The sequence below is a fragment of the Triturus cristatus genome, chromosome 9, assembly GCF_964204655.1.
Source record: "Triturus cristatus chromosome 9, aTriCri1.1, whole genome shotgun sequence".
NCBI classification, from domain to species: domain Eukaryota; kingdom Metazoa; phylum Chordata; class Amphibia; order Caudata; family Salamandridae; genus Triturus; species Triturus cristatus.
The window spans coordinates 1,031,216,467-1,031,237,015 of NC_140592.1; the positions used below are offsets into that span (position 1 = coordinate 1,031,216,467).

General features: G+C 46.5%; 1 long non-coding RNA gene across 2 annotated transcripts in view; it reads right to left on the reverse strand.

The window, feature by feature from the left end:
* LOC146799282 (uncharacterized) overlaps nt 1-20,549 on the reverse strand; it is a 380,959-nt gene that overhangs the window by 325,903 nt on the left and 34,507 nt on the right. The window lies entirely within an intron of this gene.

Consider the following 20,549-nt stretch of genomic DNA (forward strand, 5'->3'; position numbering starts at 1 on the left):
GCAAATCTGGACCTGAGTGCGCGGCATCGTCAGCGACGTCCGGCCCAGTGGATTAGCTGGATCTCATTCTGCAAGAAGTGCGTGACTCCAGGAAGGCACTAGAGCTACAAATTGGGACACTGTCGGCTGGCCTTGGGTTGCTCCGAGCGGACCACACTAAGTTGGCGGATAAGGTGAAGACGAACACAGCGACGCTGGAGGATGTCGTTCCACGGCAGGCTCAGAGCGACACCAAGGTTACACGGTTACAGGAACAAGTAACTGCCCTGTTGGACCGTGTGGAGGACGCGGAGGGCAGAGCCCGAAGGAACTACATACGAGCCATTGGCCTGCCGGAAAAAAGTGAAGGGAGCGACGCGTTAATATATATGGAACAATGGTTCCGGGACCATGTCGCCAAAGAAGGACTGTCTGCGCAATACTGCATAGAGCGTGCGCACAGGATACCCATGGGGCGCCCAAAACCAGGTGCTCCACCTCGACCGTTAATCGTAAAATTGTTGAATTTCCGAGACAGGGACCTCTTGCTGCAGAAAGCCCGCGAATTGACCCCGATAACTTTTGAAAACACGAAGATCTCACTATACCCGGACTACACGATGCTGGTACAGAGGCAGCGCTCTTCCTTCTTGGCAGTCAAGAAACAGCTCAGAGAACTGGGCCTGAAGTATGCCCTGCTTTTCCCGGAGCGGCTAAAGATCATACATGAACAAAAATCCTACTTTTTTGAGAGTCCAGGCGATGTAGAAGACTGGTTGGAAGTGATGGAACTGAAGAGTACTGCACCGACTGGCTCACAGGCATCGGCAAAGAGCGGGAACAGCAGGGTGAGCTCATCTGGGAAAAGACGGCGGAGAACGGACAGAGCACCTGCGAAGCAGTACATCACGAAGCAACAGATGGAGCAGACCATGGCTGGGGCACTGGTGGCGGCGGCCGCCCTCACGAACAGTCTAGAGGTGACGACTCGCCCCTCCTCGGAGGAAGAGGCCACGCACGAATCGGACTCTGAGAGCAGTGTCGCGCTGTTCCCCTCTGCGACCCCGCAAGTCATCAAAGACTTATATGGCTGATTGTATCCACAAGTATATTTTTTCTTGTTATTTGTAAATGCAGAGCGATCCTCTGTAACGTGCCCGAAGCTGGCGGGTCGACTCACACTATCCTACATTTAAACGGCACAGGCTCCGTAGTAAGCTTTATAATATTACTGCACGAGAGTACGCCACATGTGGAGCGCAGGCAACGTCCCCCAAATGGCAAAGGCGCTATACATGACCAATGAGGTTTCTTTTTCGTTTCAGTTCAGTTGTATGGTTCGGTATAGTTGGATGACCAGACCGAGTATTGGGTTGTTGGGGGGAGGGGACGGTCTCACGGTACCGGGTACATTAAATGGGCTATTGCATCCGGTAGATGTATTGTTCCTCCAGCAACACAAACATATAGAAATGACGTCACAAGGTAAATACACTATAATAACATAGAACATACGGTGCATGGGGACAGTACAGAAAAGACATAAGATACACGCACAGCTTCAACGCCGCAAAGCACAGATAGTGTATCTCCAAGAATCCCACATGACGGACAGTGAAGCGGTAAAGTTGCGCAAAAAATGGAGGGGACAAATCTTCTCCACCTCCTACTCCAGTTACGCCAGGGATGCCACAATATGGGTGAGGCATGGAGTACCATTCCAGGCAACGGAGCAAAGAGTGGATAAGCTCGGGAGGTACATATTTGTGAAAGGCATGTTAGACGCTCAGCTTATTGTGCTCCGCACAGTATATGCTCCGAATACGGGACAAGACAAATATTGGGAAGTGGTGAGTGGAGCGCTGGTGGGTTGGGAACCGCACCCCTGGATACTGGGAGGGGATTGCAATGTGGTGGCGGACGTAACACTGGATAGGTCACACCCGCTGCTACAGGGGGCGGGCGTGTTTAGGCAAGCCGAAGCACTGAGCAGGTGGGCAAAGGGATGGGAACTGTGCGATGTATGGAGAATGTGACACCTCACGCACAGAGAATACTCCTATTATTCAGCAGTGCACGACCTGCACACAAGGATTGACAGGATGTACTGCTCCACCAGAATAGCAATGCAGACGCTCAACGCCACATACTTACCAAAAACTTTCTCAGATCATAATCCACTTGAGATAACTATGGCATGGGTGAGGGTACCTACACCAGTCCCCACATGGAGACTATGGCCGCAGATGCTGGAGGACCAAGTGCTCCGCAGCGACCTTTCTGGGACCATAGAACACCACTTTGCAATCAACAGCAACACGGCGTCAAGCAAATTGATAGAATGGGATGCTTTTAAATCAGTGATAAGGGGGAAGGAAATCAGTACGACAGTGGGGGTCCGGCAGGAAATACATAAGAAACTAAAAGAGATAGAGGACGACATGGGTACGCTAGAGCAGGACGCAGTTACGCGTGTCGACTGTAAGGGCCCACTGCAGGAAGCAAGGATTAAGCACGCAGAAACACTAGAGACACTACGGGTCATTGACTACCAGGCATACACGAGGAGAGCCCATGCAGAAGCGGATAGGTCTGAAGCACTGCTTGCCACGGGACGCTCCCCCTACAACGGTTATACACGAGATAGAGACACTAGATGGAGGAAAGGTATATACGCAAGCAGACATTAATACAGCCTTCCGCCATTATTATGCCACATTGTATAGCACCACAGACCAGGACCTAGGGCCCCGAACGGCAGACTTCCTTTCTGCTCTGACGTACCCAAGGCTCACAGAGGAGGCACAGAAGGGCCTCACCAGGCCCAATACGCAAGCTGAGATTCGGGCAGCTATAAAGACCCTCCCGTGAAATAAAACCCCTGGAATGGACGGGCTCCCAATAGAATTTTACAGCACATATGCGGATCTCAGTCCCTCAATTGGAAACGTTGTACAAAACTGTGTGGAAGGAGGGGGCCCCTACCGTCCACAACAGCGCAAGCATTGGTTATATCACTTCCGAAGATGGGAAGGGACCCGGGGGATATGGCAAACTACCGGCCGCTGTCCCTACTAAACTCGGAATATAAAATATTAAGCAATGTACTGGCTACTAGATTGCTGCCCTCCTTGCCTAAGCTCATACACATAGCTCAAACAGGATTTTTACCTTCACGTAGCACGTCCTTGAACATTAGAAAATTGCACCATTTGATGTCGGAAGCCCCAGGCCAATACCCACATGTGGGCTGCCTCTCACTGGACCTAAAACAAGCTTTCGACTCCATAAACTGGGAATACATGTTCCAAGCTCTGGGGAAATTTGGGATACCGGAGGGTTATATTGCGTGGCTGCGTTTGCTATATAAAAACCCTGCGGCCAGAGCCCGCACGGGAAATCACATCTCTAGCGAATACACGATACATAAAGGGACTAGGCAGGGCTGCCCTCTGCTACCTCTAATATTTATATTAGCTATGGAGCCACTGGCCATAACGCTGAGGAAAGAATTCCTGTCACGTGGCATAATACTGGGACACATGCAGCACCTTTTTTCGGCATACGCAGACGACATTCTCTTATACTTGCATGACCTAAGAATGCCTCTAACCGCAGTACACGACACGTTCAGTCGCTTTGCCAAGGTTTCAGGATTAGCCATTAATATAAGAAAGTCACACGCCTTCTTTTTCGTAGAACACGCAGGGATTGATACTGTGGAGTTTGGAGACATGCGTATAGAAGTAGCCCCGGACACCTTTAAATACCTAGGTATACAAATATACAGGGCACATACGGATATGATAGACGGTAACCTACACAAAGCAATCCGCGCCCTGCGATCCAGCATAGGGTTCTGGACAGCACTGCCACTGTCAGTGATGGGAAGAGTGGCCCTTACAAAAATGGTGGTACTACCAAGACTTTTATACTATTTTATTAACCTATCATTAATGGTACCACACACCACGTTCAAAGTATTGAACACGATGCTCATTGAACTAATTTGGGGCAACGGCAGGCGCCGTATCAGCCTTAAAAAGCTACAAGCGGGTACACGAATGGGGGGACTGGGAGTCCCAGACTTGCAAGCATATTACTATGCCTGTCAATTGCAGTGGCTGTCTTACTGGACGGCGGGACGCAACTTGCAGGAAATAGGGTACACAGAGGCAGACATCGATAATGGTAAATTACATGCATTGCTGCTGCCAGAAGGTGGTCCCCTAAGGAGCCCCCCCCCGTTATTGGACACGGCGCTTCGCTGCTAGAGGGCGGCGCTGCAATATACACAACCATCCAGGGCATACGCAGGGAATATTCCCTTATTGGGGATCCCCCTATTGAGTGGTAAGCTTACGAAGCGCAGATTAACACCGTGGCTGAACGCGGGGATCGCCACGACGTCGGACTTGTTCGGAGATGGGACACTATTAGACCATGACACATTTGTTAGCGAAACTGGGCCCCGGAACAGTTGTATCTCATACACGCTGCACTGACATAATACGTTAAAAGGCACTGGGCCCCGAACAGGCAGGAACCCCCCCACGAATGAACTGGTTAAAATGGTGCATTATATGGGAAGGGGTCGGCATCTTATCAGATGGTTATACACCGGCATCAGCACGCATACCGCGGCCCCTCTGGACACCCTGAAGGCGGCGTGGGAAGGAGACCGACAGGCCCATCACAGACAAGGAATGGGCAAGGGTATTAGAACACCCGAGGAAGGTATCGCGCAACACAAAATTTAAGTTTATACAGACCATGGTGCTGCACAGGGCATACCTTACCCCGCATAGGTTGGACAGAATGTTCCCCCAGACACAACACCAATGTCCGAGATGTTCGTTAGAAGGCGCTGACCTAATACACATGTTGTGGACCTGTCCAAGAATACGTAGGTACTGGGACACTATAAGGCATAGAATAGAGGAAGCGACGGAGCGGGAGGTGAAGAACACGGTGGAGGAGTGCATTCTAGGATTGCATACACAAGTGCATAAACACAAAGTACAATACCGACTTATGGATCTTGCACTTATATTAGCCATACGTAACATTACAATGAGGTGGAAATCACGGAGACCGCCTGACGTATTGGCATGGCACTCGGAACTAATACGATGGGGCACTGCAGAGAGCGCAACACTACACAGGGAAGAGCTTAAAGGGTTGCGGAAAGTACCAATAGCATTAGAATGGGATGCTTTATTGGAAGCTCTGAAGTCCATCGCGGCAGCTGAAACCCAGCCATAGGAATTAGAACCTAATACACATAAAAATAACTAAGCCCTAAAGCCAATGTATATGCAGGAGTTATCAAGGCACACGCACACGATCAGGCAACAAGCATAGGCTGAAGTTTACATTTACAAGACCGGAAGGAGTGGTACACGTGAGATCGGGGAGGGAGGGACGAGGGGAGTTTTGGGTAGTTAGTATCAATATTGTAGTAACATGTTTGTAATAAATGTCCACCTTCTTTTAGTTCACTGTTAGACAATGCACCAGCCGCATTAAGATGTTGTATATATCTAGACTGTGGAGGAGGGCTGCGAAGGACTAATGTATACTAGACTGGATGTATAAAATGTTACAAGCTATGCACATTGTAATGATGTAACGGTAAATAAGAAATGCAATAAAATATGTTTAAAAAAAAAAAAAAGACGTGCAGGAGAGCCTTCGGGTGTCCGCCCTGTACTTTTTATCCAGTTTCGGTACAACTGCAGAAATAGAGGCTGGCGTCTTCACTTACTACAGTCCCTCTTGCCATAAGTAGTCCACGATGGGAATGGCAGAGTAGAGCGTTGCGTAGTAGGTTTAAAATCATTCAAAAAAACACTCCATCTGCCTGGCGGGCATGGGGAGATGGAAGCGCCTTGATGCACATTCCAGAAGATCGTGAAAACCGCAAATATCTGCAGTGGGGAAATCAGCTATAGGCGGAGTAGGCAAGGGCAGAGTAGGAGCCACATAATCATCCCATTCATTGTGGACATATGGGACCAACTGCAGCTCCCCTTCTTCTAGCTGCTGGTCATTACCGTCCTGTATCTGAACACGAATTTCCAAAGATGGCAGAATATTTTTGTTTTTTGGCAGTGGAGGCGGAGCCAGCGGCGCAGGAATGACAACCGGAACCTCCTGTGTAGGTGGTCGTTGCGTAGCAGAGTTCGCCTAAGGAAATCGTTCAAAGTAATCATGGAGCATCATACGAAGGTCAGTGTCCAACAAAATGAGAATGTTAATGGAAGGCTCCAGTGCATGACCCTCCTGTTCTTCGTATGGATAGTGCTATTGAAATGCATTCAGGCATTGAGCACTGGGACGCTCTGCATCAGAGAAGGAATATTCGCCCTCTAAATACGTAGATGGGTCATCCAGCGCCTCATCCTCTTCTGAGTCCTGCCACTTGACTCAGAGTTGCGAGGGGCTGTATGCAGGGCCAGGAGACAAGTAGGAGACAATTAAAACCTTTTTGAAAAGTCCTGCAGGAGGGATGGGATCGCCTTTGGAAGAACAACGTCCATGTCCCTCATCGATAAAGCCATCGACTGGATCACCAACGCGGTTGTCGACGGTAGAACAGTCTGCAGCGCCTGAAGAGAAAAGCTTGTGTGAAAAGCTGGTGTTGTGACAAGCTGGGCCCTCGTCGATGGAGACTGTCTTAAGCCTGTCGATAACTGTGACAACACCGCTTCCATCTTTGACGATGTAGCTGCCGTCATCGTCTTGACTGTTGATGTAGTCGAAGTCGCCAACAAGACCGTCGACAGAGCGCCTGATTCTATGGAGACTGAGGTTGTGGACCGGGATTCCTTCGTCGACGGAGTCGTCGACGAGCGTATTTTCACAGCTGAAGAATCCCTGAAGGGAGTATGAGGCGCTGATGGTGGAGCAGAGCCAGCTCATTGGTGTGATGACCAGGGACCAGACTTGTCTTTTTTAGCCCTCTTTTCCTCAGACCTTTCTTTACTCTGAAATCTAGATTTTTTAGGATCTCTATGCGAAGAGGAAGATTCTTCTTCCTTTCTTTTCCTAGAGGAGATATGGGGCTTCCCACCTTCAGAGTCCTTATCAGCCTTCTTCCTCTGCAGCCAGAGAAGCAGCCTACCTCTCACGATCATAGCGGGAGAAAAGGGCAGGCACATACTCCTCACATCTGGCTATTGTGGGATGACTGGTAGACACATAGGATAAGAACTACATTACCCAGCATCCTGTGAGGTGAGTTCCAGAAGTGCAACGGAGGTCAGCAGGACGGCAGTTATAGCACCCCTGTTCCGTGCTTGTCGTTCCGGATCCTAGGATTAGGACTGCCTTCTGTTTTCGGCCAAGTGGAGCTGCCTGCTTTCTTGAATTCCACTTCCTGACGATGCTCCACTCATTCAGCGCTTCTTCATCTCCGCTCCTGCATTCCGAGGGATTTAGGAGTCTGCCTTCCAGCACGGCTCTTGCGCATTTCCTGCCAGCGCTACCATTTTCATTTCCAGCAACTTTTCCTTTTCTTACAGAGTACTCCTTTGTAAGCCTACTCTACGCATTCTGGCCAGCCAGATCCTTTAAAAGCCGGCTTTGATATTTGCGCTGAGCGGGACCAGGATTGATTCTGCCTCCCCAGATAGCATCGCTACTGTGACGGAACACGGAGCTTCCCTGCACGTTTGAAAAAAGTGGTTGTAGACTGTGGTACTACTTATAAGAGAGACTTTGATTTTGTATACTTTGCTAATGCCTGCATTCTTCAGGGATTCAGTTTATTTTGATGCATGCAATAACTTGTATTTGAGAAATACAGCACAAAGCTGCTAATTCTACCTTTAACTGTAGCCAGACTCAGGCTTTTTACGAAACTGGATCAAGCTTGCTGCAGGGTTGGATGCTGGGATGTAAGTTCATTTTATTTGTTTGTAGATAAGAGTGCCTCACTAAAGGAAGGTTGTATGCATGTATGTCCTCTTATCTTTTTCTCTTCTTTACACAAAGAGTACGTCCTCTTGTGAGCTGTATAGGATGGTCTGCTAAGCGCGTCCTCCTTCCAGTGTTGTTCTTTATTATTTTCTTCATTTCCCTTTTCCCCGGCACGCTTCTCGCAGGGCAGTGAGATACACACCTCCGCTCCCTCTGTAGCAGTGTTAAGGGTAGGTGGAAACCTATCTGCTCTCCATCATCCCCGCTGGACAGAATCAGCAGGTCAGTGGCAGTTCTGTACCTGGTACCCTCACAGTCCTCGTGGGTTTTGTAGAAAAAGTACAACAGTACTTGCATCTATGGGCTTGTGGTCAGGATACAGGCAATAAAGGCACTCTTTATGTGGGTCTTCAGAATACAGTCTGGACTTTCGCAAAGGCCTAAACAACCCTTTTTTAGACTCAGTCATAATGGAAAAAAGAGGCACTCACACTCCAAGACTAACTCAGAAGAAGAGATGAACTGCAAGCTGGAAGTTCAAAAGGGAAACAGTAGAAACACTGACTAAGCAGAGCTCAAGGAGACTACCTAACACACAACGTGCTGTCAGAAATCTGAGGTCTGGTGCAATAGGTTACTAAAGGCTATTGAATTTCTATGGGAATTGAATGTTAAGCTTTAATACTGCTATTTTACTATTACTGTGGGACTCCCACCATGATTACAGGGAAGATTCAAGAATGTGAATCTATAAAAGATACAATACTGGGGAACATACTTTGCAATATTTAAAATACATATGCAATAATACGGAATTAGGCCTAGTGCACATCTCAAACAACTAAGACAAGGAACCACACTAATCAGATCCTAAAAAACAACAAAGGACCAAAGACAGTGGGAAGGCGATAAACTAACCCCACGTATAATCTCCGGGTGAGCGGTCTCCCTCTAATAGGGTGGTACCTACTCGTGACTAATATCACTGGTGGTGTCTGACCTAGTCGTTGCTTTAATAGAATTTCATGGGTTAACGCAAGGCAACATGTACAGTTGCTGGGGTTTCACCGAGTGCGCTTCTTGCAGCACCTCCCCTCGACCTTGCGTACCCGAGTGGTTACGCAAGGTCGAGGGTAGGTGCTACAAGAAGTTACCACCTTTCCACTGTCTTTTGTCCTGATAAAGCGCCAAGGATCATTTTTACCAATAAGGGCACGAATCATGTTGACCCAGTTTGTTACCTCACAATAAATATATTTTTTTAGCTACTAGGGAACATAGTTATCCCACAGTAGTGCTAACCTACTGATTTTTTTAATCTGACAGGGAAGTCTATTTGTTAAAACTAGTTTGATACCCCTAAACAGTTTCAAGTCACCTTTACACATATTCTTTACCACCACAATAGGACACTCTCACACTCATCGAACGGCGAGAAATACAAAAAGGTCTCCGCTAAAGTGACCCTTCGGGGGCCCCGTAGGGCATTTCAGCACCAGCCAGAGTGGAGCACTAACCCGATGATGAAGCATGAGATCCCCAGGGATGTGGAGGGCAACAAGAAACACTCTTGTTGACTGTCCCTTATAATCGGTCTAGTTCCTACAGCCTTCCTCTTTCCTCTTATGTTTTTGTCATATTAGTAACAGTGACCCCCTTTTTTGAAGCATAACAGTCTGGGTTGACAAGAATTATTCTGTTCCCCACAGCTATTGAATAAAAGGGAGGGGTTCTGGGCCAAGAAGGAGTGTAAGATACTGCCCATGGGTAACAGGGAATATAAGGAACTAGGGAAACTATCTGTGCATGACTTTATTATGGTTCAGACATGCCATGGCTTGGAGACTTACCTCGACCGGATTAACAATGTCACAAATTCTGAACCCCACTATTCACCTAGGTCCCACAGACCATCCTGGGGTCTCAGAATAGGACATAATTCCCAAATCCTGAAAATAAATATTTTGAATCTAACACAATTACCTCAGCACTTGGTTAAAAGTCACATGTGGGGTTGATCGCCCGCAAGGATTGGGCACAAGGCCTGGTCTAAGGCCAGTCCCAGCAGCAAACTCCCTTTGCACACGGCCTACAGTGCTTTGGGGTTTATTGGCCACACATGGCAGGTTTGTCACTGGGCCATCTGCCAACTGTGCATGGCATGGTTAAAGGCTTAGGTTATAATATTCAAACGTATACTAAATAAAAACTTGGAAATTCTCTTACAAAAACACACAGTTAAAGTACAGTTAGGTTACAACTATAAAAAAAAGAATCTACTTGTTATGTTTCAAACAGCAATTCATAGCTTGCATAACAGTTGTGCAACCCAAAACTTGAACAACAAATGGGGGTTTCTTAAACCTCCGTTTAAGAGTTATAACCAAAGCTAACCAAAACTTCACCTTAACCTTTGTTGTCAGTGAACGTTTGGGATCTTCTGATCATATATCACATCAAACCGTTTTCCAACCTGCCATGAGCAACCAATCCCTTCTGCTTGGGGCCAGGCTATGCACCCTACCTGTCGTGGGTGGCCAACCCCGCTTCACATGTCCTGGAAGCAATGGTCGCACCTTCTTCTCTTGTTGAAGCTGCAAGAAGTAAGGATGTCTCCTTTCTGTAGCCACTGTGTTGCTTAACATTTAGGAATATCATATGGAAGCTAGAGGTGTCTCATTGAAGGGTCATTACTAGGAGGAAAAAGCCATATGGCATAAAAATATTAAAGAAAAAAAATCGCCAGGCACACAAGCTATCGAAAGCGGAGAAATGTTGAGAAACCTGGTACTTCCAAAACACGGCCAGGACATTGGGACCAGATCCAGCAAGAGAAAGATTCCAGGAGATGGAGCAGGATTCCAGGAGATGAGGTAGAAAAACAACAGGAAACAGGAGCAAGTTACCAGGAGGGAAACCCACCAACAATTACTAACGCATTTGCTAATCATGGTTCCAGCATATTTTATAGGGTAAAACAGAAAGTAGGAGAAAGAATGCAGGAAATAGCATACAGGAAGTAGAGTCACCATGATAGATTGGGATGTTAATTATTGACTGCAGAGGTGGCCATGATGGTTTGGAAAGAACTAAATGTGTCACTTCCTCTTTGTAAAAGAACAATTTTTACAGACAGGATAAAAAGAAATTTCAGAGAAAGTTTTTTAGAAATAAGAGAACATCTAATGTGCTGACGATTGCTTCCACGGAGACCGGCGAGTGCATGCTAGGGCAAACAGACATCCTGACCTGTCCCAAGGAAAGGGAGTCTGCTGCAATCAGAGGAGTGAGATCTGCACTGACTTCACATAACAATATAGCCCCTTTCTCCCAAGGCACTAGGTTTGTTAGCAAAGGTGCAACAGATTACCAAACCCAGATATTTTTGAAAACTAGACACCTAGAGAAGTCCAGAGGGTGTAGATTGCATGCATACACCTACTTTATCTTTCTGGAATGCCTTGTAAAAGTTCAACTGTGGCTAAAATCCCGGACTCATATTAGGTTTGAGAAAAAGTTATAGAATCTATGGAAAGTGACAAAAGTCCTCAGACTATACACTTTCACACTCCCCCTGATTAAAATCAGTACTTCGCTCAAGTGGGTGGGCCTTGTGCCAGCAAGAGGAAAGGTCCCAAAATGTAACGTGGAAACATCAAGATTTTCCAATTAAATTTCAATAATTCTGGTGATGTAGGCAGCAGAAGGGCCCAGGGTCAGCAGCACCCAGGAAAACCAATCACCCCACACATTTCTGAAAACGACATATTGGGGGGAGTCCAAGGGGGTGTCGATCCCACTATTTTTTCTTACACAGAATGGAGTTAGTACCCTAGCACAACAGCAGACTCGAAGACACCTTACTATGTGGGATGGGAGGTCAGGGTTTCCCTTGTGCACACAATGGAAGGCTGTGGCTTTACTGTATCAAGGGTGCAATTGAGCAGGGGGTCTTGCTGCGCACTCGATGGGAGGTCAGGAAGCTTTTACACAGGTAGCATGGAGTGCTGAAGTCCTCAGTCTGCATCTTCTTAATGGGCACTATATTGGATTCTGTGTTTCTGCCATGTGGTGCTGAGCAGTCTCATTCCTGCACCAGGGCTTTTCTGGTGGCATTTGGAAGAAAGGGTCTTGGCAAACTGAAAGTCCTTAAACTCTCCTCTATAGGGGGTTGGCTCCTGTTCATGAAAACATGATCCTTCCTGAATACTGTTCTAAGATGACAGCAATAATCACTGTATTCAATCAAGAGAGCCCAGTCTATCATCACTGACATTTTGTACTTCCAGAGTTTTCATGCCATTTCCTTTTTTCAAGGATATTTGAAGCTTTTGGAATGCAACTGCCTGCACCACAAAGCTTCAAAGACTTTAAAAGTTCTTCTTTCTTGATGCTGTGGTTCTTATACCTCCATCCTTGTCTGTTGTAAGCATTTCCCCTTGAGCTTTTCTCCCGCTTCTCAGCCTGCCTTTTGTCTCCTGCACTAGCCCCCAGGTGGTCTGTTTCCTGACTTGGGTTTTTTCCTCTTGTCTATGCAGCCACCTGTTTCCAACATGTAGACTTGTGTCGGAACATTGTGGCTTACATAGGGTGCTGTCCACACCTCAGACTAGTGAAAGATAGCATTGCAGATCAATCTGTATCAAGCCCTTGACAGGTTGTAATGGCCACATATTTGTCTTTTCTGTCTAAGCTAAGCCATTAATCCAAATATGAATACAGCTTCAACAACAGAATCAGGAAATGCTTTCATCAAATCTTAACTGCCAGAGCTAATTATGTTCCTAGATTGAGTCACGGTTCTCTTCGCTTCTCAGGAGATTCTACAAGACTGACAGAATTTCTTGATGCGCTGACTGTTCACTTCACCCTCAGACTTAGTGAACTCGCCGTAGATGGTGCCAAAGTTGGATATCTAATTGGATCCCTTACTAGTGATGCTCTAGGTTGGGCAATATGTTTGCTTTCAGCTGAGGACTAAAGTTGAAATGACTAGGCATCCTTTGTAACCCCAATTTTAAGGATGTTTGAGGTCCTGATAGGGAGTATATAGTTGAAGATCTGCTGCGGTGTATACCAAGGCAATTCAGAGGTTTTTTCTAATGTGACTCAGTTCCCTCAATTTGCAAAAGAGACATCCTGAGTTGAATGGATTCAAATGACTTTGTTCTGCAGAGGACTGAACTATGACATTAAAGACAAACTCCTGAAATCTTCTCAATCTAGCTCCTTGGTGGATTTTATCGATTTCTCATTTACAGAACATCGCTTTCAGAAAAGAAAAATTGAAAACTAAGTTTGAGAGGACTCCGTTTTGGAGTTACTCTAAGATCCATACCAATTAGGAAATCTGAAATTTTCCCATCAGGAGTAGGATCACATATCGAAGAACCAATGCAGCCTGGCACAGCTACGGGTTTGCAACCTTAAGCTAAGTAAGATCGAAGACTTAAGGTAGGTATCTGCTTATATTGCATCAGCGAAGGATTGTCCTGCGAGACAGTTTACTCATCAGGGAGCACCAAGACTTGTCCTTTGTGAAGGGAAGGAGGACGGGTAACTCGGTTTCAAATTGCTTACTTGGTTGTTTCCAATACTTCGCACACTCCCCAATTCCACCTGTTTCTGTTACTTATTCAGCTTCATTGTCAGAATAGGTTGATTCTTTCTGTACTAGCCTTACAGAGTTGTGGGGAAAACTGGAATGTATATTGATTAAAGTGAGGCACAAACATCCAATTCAACTAAATTGAAGTCCTCACTTGAAGAATTTCAAATGATAGATGGCACACCAATGTCATCTGGCCCTCCAGAATGGTTTAATTGTTTGATACTCCTCTCCAAATGGATGATCCTTATTTTTTGTTCATATGAATAATAATGAGTAAAGAATGAATATATAGATATTTTTTATTTTTTTCTGTACACATTGTAACCTACTATAGGTGTTTAATGAAAGCTCGATGTGACTACACATCCCAGCATGCTGTATGAAGAAATCAAATACGCAGTTGAACCCATGAGGGGGTTTTCAACCAATCAGCATGCAGTATAAAGAGTGCTCCAGTGCGTACAGGAGAAATGCCTCTGATGAAGTGGTACGTTGGCCACAGAAACGCTTCAGGCAATACAACGAAGTTGGATGGCTTGGGCGGGCTAAACCGTGATGCCGAATGGTAGACGCACTGTCGAGTGCATCTTGAGAAGCTTCGGCGTTTGTTGGATAAAATTATGACACGGGTGCCGTCCCGTGCAAGATGTACCATCTCGAAGGAATGAGAGGCTGATGGAGAGGAATCTTCCTGCTCCGGTTTACAGCACAGTGCGTCTTGATGAAAAGTGCCTGCTCCCATCACATCCAGATCCTACCAAGGATTCTAACTGACTCTCTGAAATCTGTACACATTGGAACCTACTATAGGTGTTCAATGAAAGCTCGATGTGACTACACATCCCAGCATGCTGTATGAAGAAATCAAATACACAGTTGAACCCATGAGGGGTTTTTCAACCAATCAGCATGCAGTATAAAGAGCACTCCAATGCGTACAGGAGAAATACCTCTGATGAAGTGGTACGTTGGCCACAGAAACGCATCAGGCAATACAATGATGTTGGATGGCTGGGGCGGGCTGAACCATGATGCCAAATGGTAGACGCACTGTCGAGTGCATCTTGAGAAGCTTCGGCGTTTGTTGGATTAATATATATATATATATATATATATATATATATATATATATATATATATATATATATATATAGTAGAGTCTTATTGATCCTTAACAATATTGCCATTAAGGAAGTGTATCCTCTACCGCCAATTAAGGATATGCTAAGGTCTGTCCGAGTCACTTCAATTTTCGCCATGCTTAATCTCTGTGCAGCTTATTATCTTTCCAAGTTAAAGAAAAAAGAGTTGGGGGGAGATTTTGGTAATCCTTTTGGTCATCTGGATGCCATGTCACGCCCTTCGTGATAGGCAATTCCCATGATATGTCTCAGCGATTCTTTAACCATGTATTCTGCAATATGCTTAATCGATTCATAGTGGTCTATCTAGAAGGCATATTAGTTTAGTGTGACAATCTGGAACATCATAGAACCCTTGGGATTCCAGTTCTTTTTCTAATTTGTCGACATCATCTTTATTGTAAATTAGAAAATATGGATTTGAAAGACCTAGCATAGACTAGTTTGGATATTGTCTGAATCCCTCTGGCTTATCCAGTCGTCAAAAACAGATCTCTACCATTCTTGAATGGCCACCTCCAAAGTCAGTTAACCCCTTGAGCGCCACGCCCTTTCCACGCCCTGTGCCGGGCGTTTCATTAGCGGGCGGGGCTCATGACGAGATAGTCTCGTCATGGGCACAGCGCAACCGCGGCCCATGACGAGACCATCTCGTCATGGGCACTCAAGGGGTTAAAGAGATGCAATGTTTTCTTGGCTTGGCAAACTTGTATGGACAGTTTATCAAATAATTTGCCTTCCAGATCTGCCAGTTATCTTGATTGTTGAGCAAGAAAAACCTTCAGAAAAGAATCCAGTGAAACAAAGAGACAGAGCTGCGTTTGTCAGTCTGAAGCGAGCTTCTACTGAGGCACATACTCTTCATCATCCTGATCCTTCAAGGAAATTCAGTGGTGAAATTGACCCTCAGATGTTGCAGCCTTTCTCCTTCAGAAACTGCCGTATGATGATCTTGAGCATCATATTTCCCCATCTATCACAAGTGTTGAATTCTAACGAACAGAATTATACAGTCCTTGAAATAAAACTAGGAGCTATGAAGTATGTCTGCTAGACATATTTTAATTTGTTCTTGGTAAACCCTGCTAAATCTGACCTGATCACATAAATCTGCCCTGATTACATACATCTGCAATTCCTATACAACATGCAATGTTGCAATAGTTTTTGGTTCTTCTGGAAATATTTGTTTTAATAAGATTGTCTTGTTACTTATATATCAGGATCACAAAAGAAGGTAGCTTATTAATTAACTGGGCGATACAATATACTCTATTGATGCCAAATTGAATCAGACATTGGGAGTTCATTTTCACAAGGAGTTAAGGAGCAAAAAAGGTCTGGAAGCTATAAGTTGAAATGTACTTCTTTTTTCTCTCATCAGGACTACTGTATTTAATCAATAAACAGTGCACAGTCAAACTAAAGAACACCATTAAGAAGTTCTGAAGAAGTGCCGTAACTCTGCTATCTCGGACTATAAAGGCGTACAACTGACTTTAGATTTAATTAACTGTTCATTTTGGTGGCCTCCCTTTTGGCAACAGCTTATGTTCTCACTTGTGCAGTTGGCACTCAAGGCAAAACCACTCATGAAAACCCATTTGGCTACATGCAGACGTTACCAGTAGAGCCTCAGTTCACATACACTATAACTATGGATATAAATGTTGATTGACCCCACTCTAAAAGTCCCAGAGTAATTATGGTGACAGTGGATACCTTTTCCAAGATGGCGGACTTCACTCCATTCAAAAGCTTGGCATCCACTCAGGAAATGGCCAAAGGTTTCAACAGGAAAATATTCCATTTACATGGCTAACTTCATACCATTATTTCAGATAGAGGTTCTCAATACATTTCTCATTTTTTGTTAGTCTTATTTTGCTCAACGTATTTCCACATCATTGTGCCTAGGATCATCCCCAAACTAACAGATTAACTGGAACAGTGAAATTAGGAGCAATACCTTTGCTGCTACTGTAATGACACAGAGAGAACATTGGTTTGTCAACCATCCATTAGCAGAATGCACCTACAACAATGTCATCATTCTGCCACCAAGGGTGCACTTCCCTTCTGCTTCCAGAGATTTGAAAAATAGTGTTTTTGACTCATTACTCTGAAGTATGCAGGGCATTCTGGGTAAGAAAATGTATAGGATTCGCCACAAGCCGGACCACCCTCGAGTCTTCTGAGTCGCTAGTTTTCAGAAGTTCCCAGGCTTAATAAGGTTCGCTGGGTGCTGGCCCACCAAAAGCCAAAATACTGCAGCCATCCCGCATTAAAAGACAAAGGAAAGTGGGTGTTTTGGGCATATTATTGACGTTTGCAGGGCATTCTTGGTAAGAAAATGTATTGGTACCTACGCAAGCATCAGGAGTCACCAATATCTGATTGAGTTGTAGATCATTTAACCACCCCTTTTTCCTTTTATTTTCCTTATCTCCCAGTCCTTTTTTTGCCCTCTCATCCCCGCATATCTCCCTGTGGTTGGTACATTCCATTCCAATTGTTTTAACAGTTAAGTGTTCTCAAGCAGTTGCTGCCAGAGAGCGAAGCTTGGAGGGCCATTATTCTCCATTGTTCTTTAACTTCTAATAAAATTTTACTTGTGCACCTCATGTATTCTTATTTAAAAAAGACAACACAGTCAATGAGGATGGGATTTAGCTACGCAGGGGACAGCAACCTCTATCCCTGTTGCTACAACACTCGCTCTAGGTCCCTCCTGTGGTGGCAAAGGAGAACATCTCTGTCAGAACGCTTACAGATGTAGTCACTGAATCTTGTCTGTTAACAAAACCTTGGTGCCAAGTTACTGCATTAATCCAGCTCATTATCGGCATTCAGTTAACCTACTTTTCTGAAAGACAACACTGCCTGAGTCTTGGAGATTGTGGATAGCCGGAGGTGCTGTACAACATTGTTCGAAGGAGTAACCAACATGGTTTCATTCGGACCCTCCTTGGAAACCTTTCTTATGCTGCCAACTTTGCTGTGCACAATCCGAGCATAGTGTGGGGCGAGCGGAGGTGGTAGGCGGTCGCTCTACAGGGCATGTTGTCTCCTGCAGAGACTGACCTGTTAACCGCCTATTCTTGTCATGGAATTCAAGTGGTGTCTGCTCCTAATGGTTTTTCAGAGCAATACTGCTTCCCTGGGCCGCACTGCTGAGATAGTAGTGAGGTGAAGAGTAGCCTTCTGTGCAGTTTCTTCCCATCTATATTTGGACAGCTTGGAGGGCGAGGTGGCAGGAAGTTTCAGCTAGTGTGCTCTCTAGTGTACTCCTCCTCTGACCAAGCCCACTTATCTATTCAAAGTAAAACAAGGACTTGAACCCTACATCCTACTGAAGAAAGAAAATAAAATTACATAGGAACCGTGCTGCCTATTTTATCCTACATTGGTTGATTATCATACAAATTAATATTCACATTTATTATTAACAGGATCCTTGAATCTTAACTCCAATACCTAGATAGGTTATAATTACATGCTTACACTTTGAAATTTGTGCAAACGTTTCTTATATCTCTTCTTTTTGCATCTTTGACCATCATGGTTATGGCAGCAAAAACTTGTCACAACCCCTGCAGTTCATAAACGATTTAGGAGACCTTTTTTCAGGTCTCGCCTAGCGACGCAGCGCTTGCGCTGCTTGCTTGCGAGACTATTGTAGTCGGTTTGGCTTTGGAAGCGGAGTGGAAGCTCCACCCATGCTTCTAATTGGCATGCGTCAAAATGAGCGCTTTAGATTGGAAGGGAGGCATGGTTGTTCCCTCCCTGTCTCCTGCTCGCCGTGCCTGCCCGGACAGGCAATGTGCACGCGCACGGCCGTCTCTTTTGATCTTGGCGTTTCCACGCCTCTGGCCTTGTGGTGCTGCTCGCTTCACTCTCGCTCAATTTCGGCCATAGGTGACCTCTCTCGGCTCACCTCTGCCCTCGCCTGTGTCTCAGCCATGCCCCAAGGCTTCTTTGCGGTGCTGGCCAGCCAGAGCTCCTCCAAGCACCTTCCGTCGCATGCAGCCTCTCTCCCGGCTCATCTCCGCTCTCACCTGGGCCACTCCTCTTGGCTTCTCAGTGGTGCTGGTGGGCCGGAGTTTCTCCATGTGGTCACCCTCTTCGAGGCGTTGCTCCGCTCCATGGCGCCTCACACAGTAGGGACTAGACAATGCACAGTCTACTTTCGCCTTTGAGCAGGGGACCTCTGTGTTAGATGTCACCGCAATCAGGCAGTACTTCGCAGCTTTTTAAAATAAATTCCCACTTCAATCAAATTGGAACATAAATAAAGAATTGTTTACTAAAAAAATAAAAAAGCAGACCCCCTCGGTCCCGTGTGATGTCATCGGGCGGAGCAGGGTTTGAAGTTGTTGTGGTCGTGGGGCGATGGTGCCCTTTGGCCGACCCTGCTGACTGTAGGCTGCGAGTTCGAGATGGCAGACCTGGTGCGGGACGAATTCACCGCTCCAGGGTCAAGGGATGAGTCGCTGGACTGCCAAAGACCCCAGGCTCTCAGGACCGGGGAAGATCCCTCTGCAGTCACAGCACTGCCGCAGCCCCGGGAAGCATGCAAGAGAGCTCCCAGGGATCTTCTGTGGGACAGTACAGGCAGCCCGGCTGGGGCCGACCGGAGGGGCTGCGGACAGAGCTGCAGAAAGCATGTAAGGGCTTCTCGGCGACAAGGCTCCTCGTGCATTGCATACCTAACCGCCCTTCAGTGACACCCTTACCGCCTGCGGACACCCAGCTTTGCCACGCTTAGTTGTACCCTCTTTACCACCCTGCATACACTCCTCAGCTCTCCCACATTTGGTTGTACCCCCTTACAACCCTGCACAGACCCAGCTCTGCCCCCCCCCTTAGTTGTACCCCTTACTGCCCTGCTGTGCCACCCGTCATTCACTGCCAGTCCCCGAGTATTCCTGAAATGGCCCCTTCCCCCTGATGTCTGAAGCCCTAATCCCTCCACTCCCAGAGGACACTAGGCCCTGCTGCCTACAGTCCTATCCCCTTACCTCCTGGTGCACACCTAACCTTTTCCGATATGTGCACACCCGATTTGCAATCAATGCACACCCCGCTCTGCCACCCTTAGTTCTACCCTCTTACGGCCCTGTGCAAACCCAGATCCGCAGTCTATGGTTTAAGCCCCTCTACCGCATGTGCATTCCCAGCTCCACAATCTTCCTTGACTCCTCCCCTGCTTGTGCTCTCTCGGCTTCACAGTCTGTAGCCTTTGATTCCCTCACTGTGCACTTTCGGCTCCGCACACTGTAGCCTTAACCCCTCCCGTGCCTGAGCACCACTGGCTCGGTACTCTGTAGCCTTGCACTGTATGTCTGTGCATACCCGGCTCTGATGCCTGTAACACTGAACCCCCTTATCCACTGTCCATAATCGACTCTGTAGTCTACAATCCTAAACCCTTAACACCCCACCACACACACACACGCTAGGTTTTGCGCCCATAGTTTGAAACACTTACTCCCTTTACCCACTCGGCTTTGCTGTTACAGCCTCTTACCTTACTTTGCACCCTTGGCTCTGCCGCTGCGTCCAATCATAGCCCGTTTCCTCCCTCTGGACACCTGGCTCCTAGCCCACCCACCCTAACAGTACACTACCCTCTATACTCTACCCGTCCCAACCGTGTTCTCTTGTTGGTACCAGTACTTGGGGTTGTTGCTCTGCCGCCAGACCTCCAGGACAGAGATGCTGCCGGGCTATAGTGCTGTCTTTCCCACTGACCACAGAGGTTACAAACACATCTCGGAGTAATGCAGCTTGGCTTCGCACTGGAGCCCCCTCCTTCTTTCTGCTTTCTAGAGTTAGTTATTGGCATTTGTTTAGCGCTCACTGCCATAATTATGGCATCACAGTGCATGAAG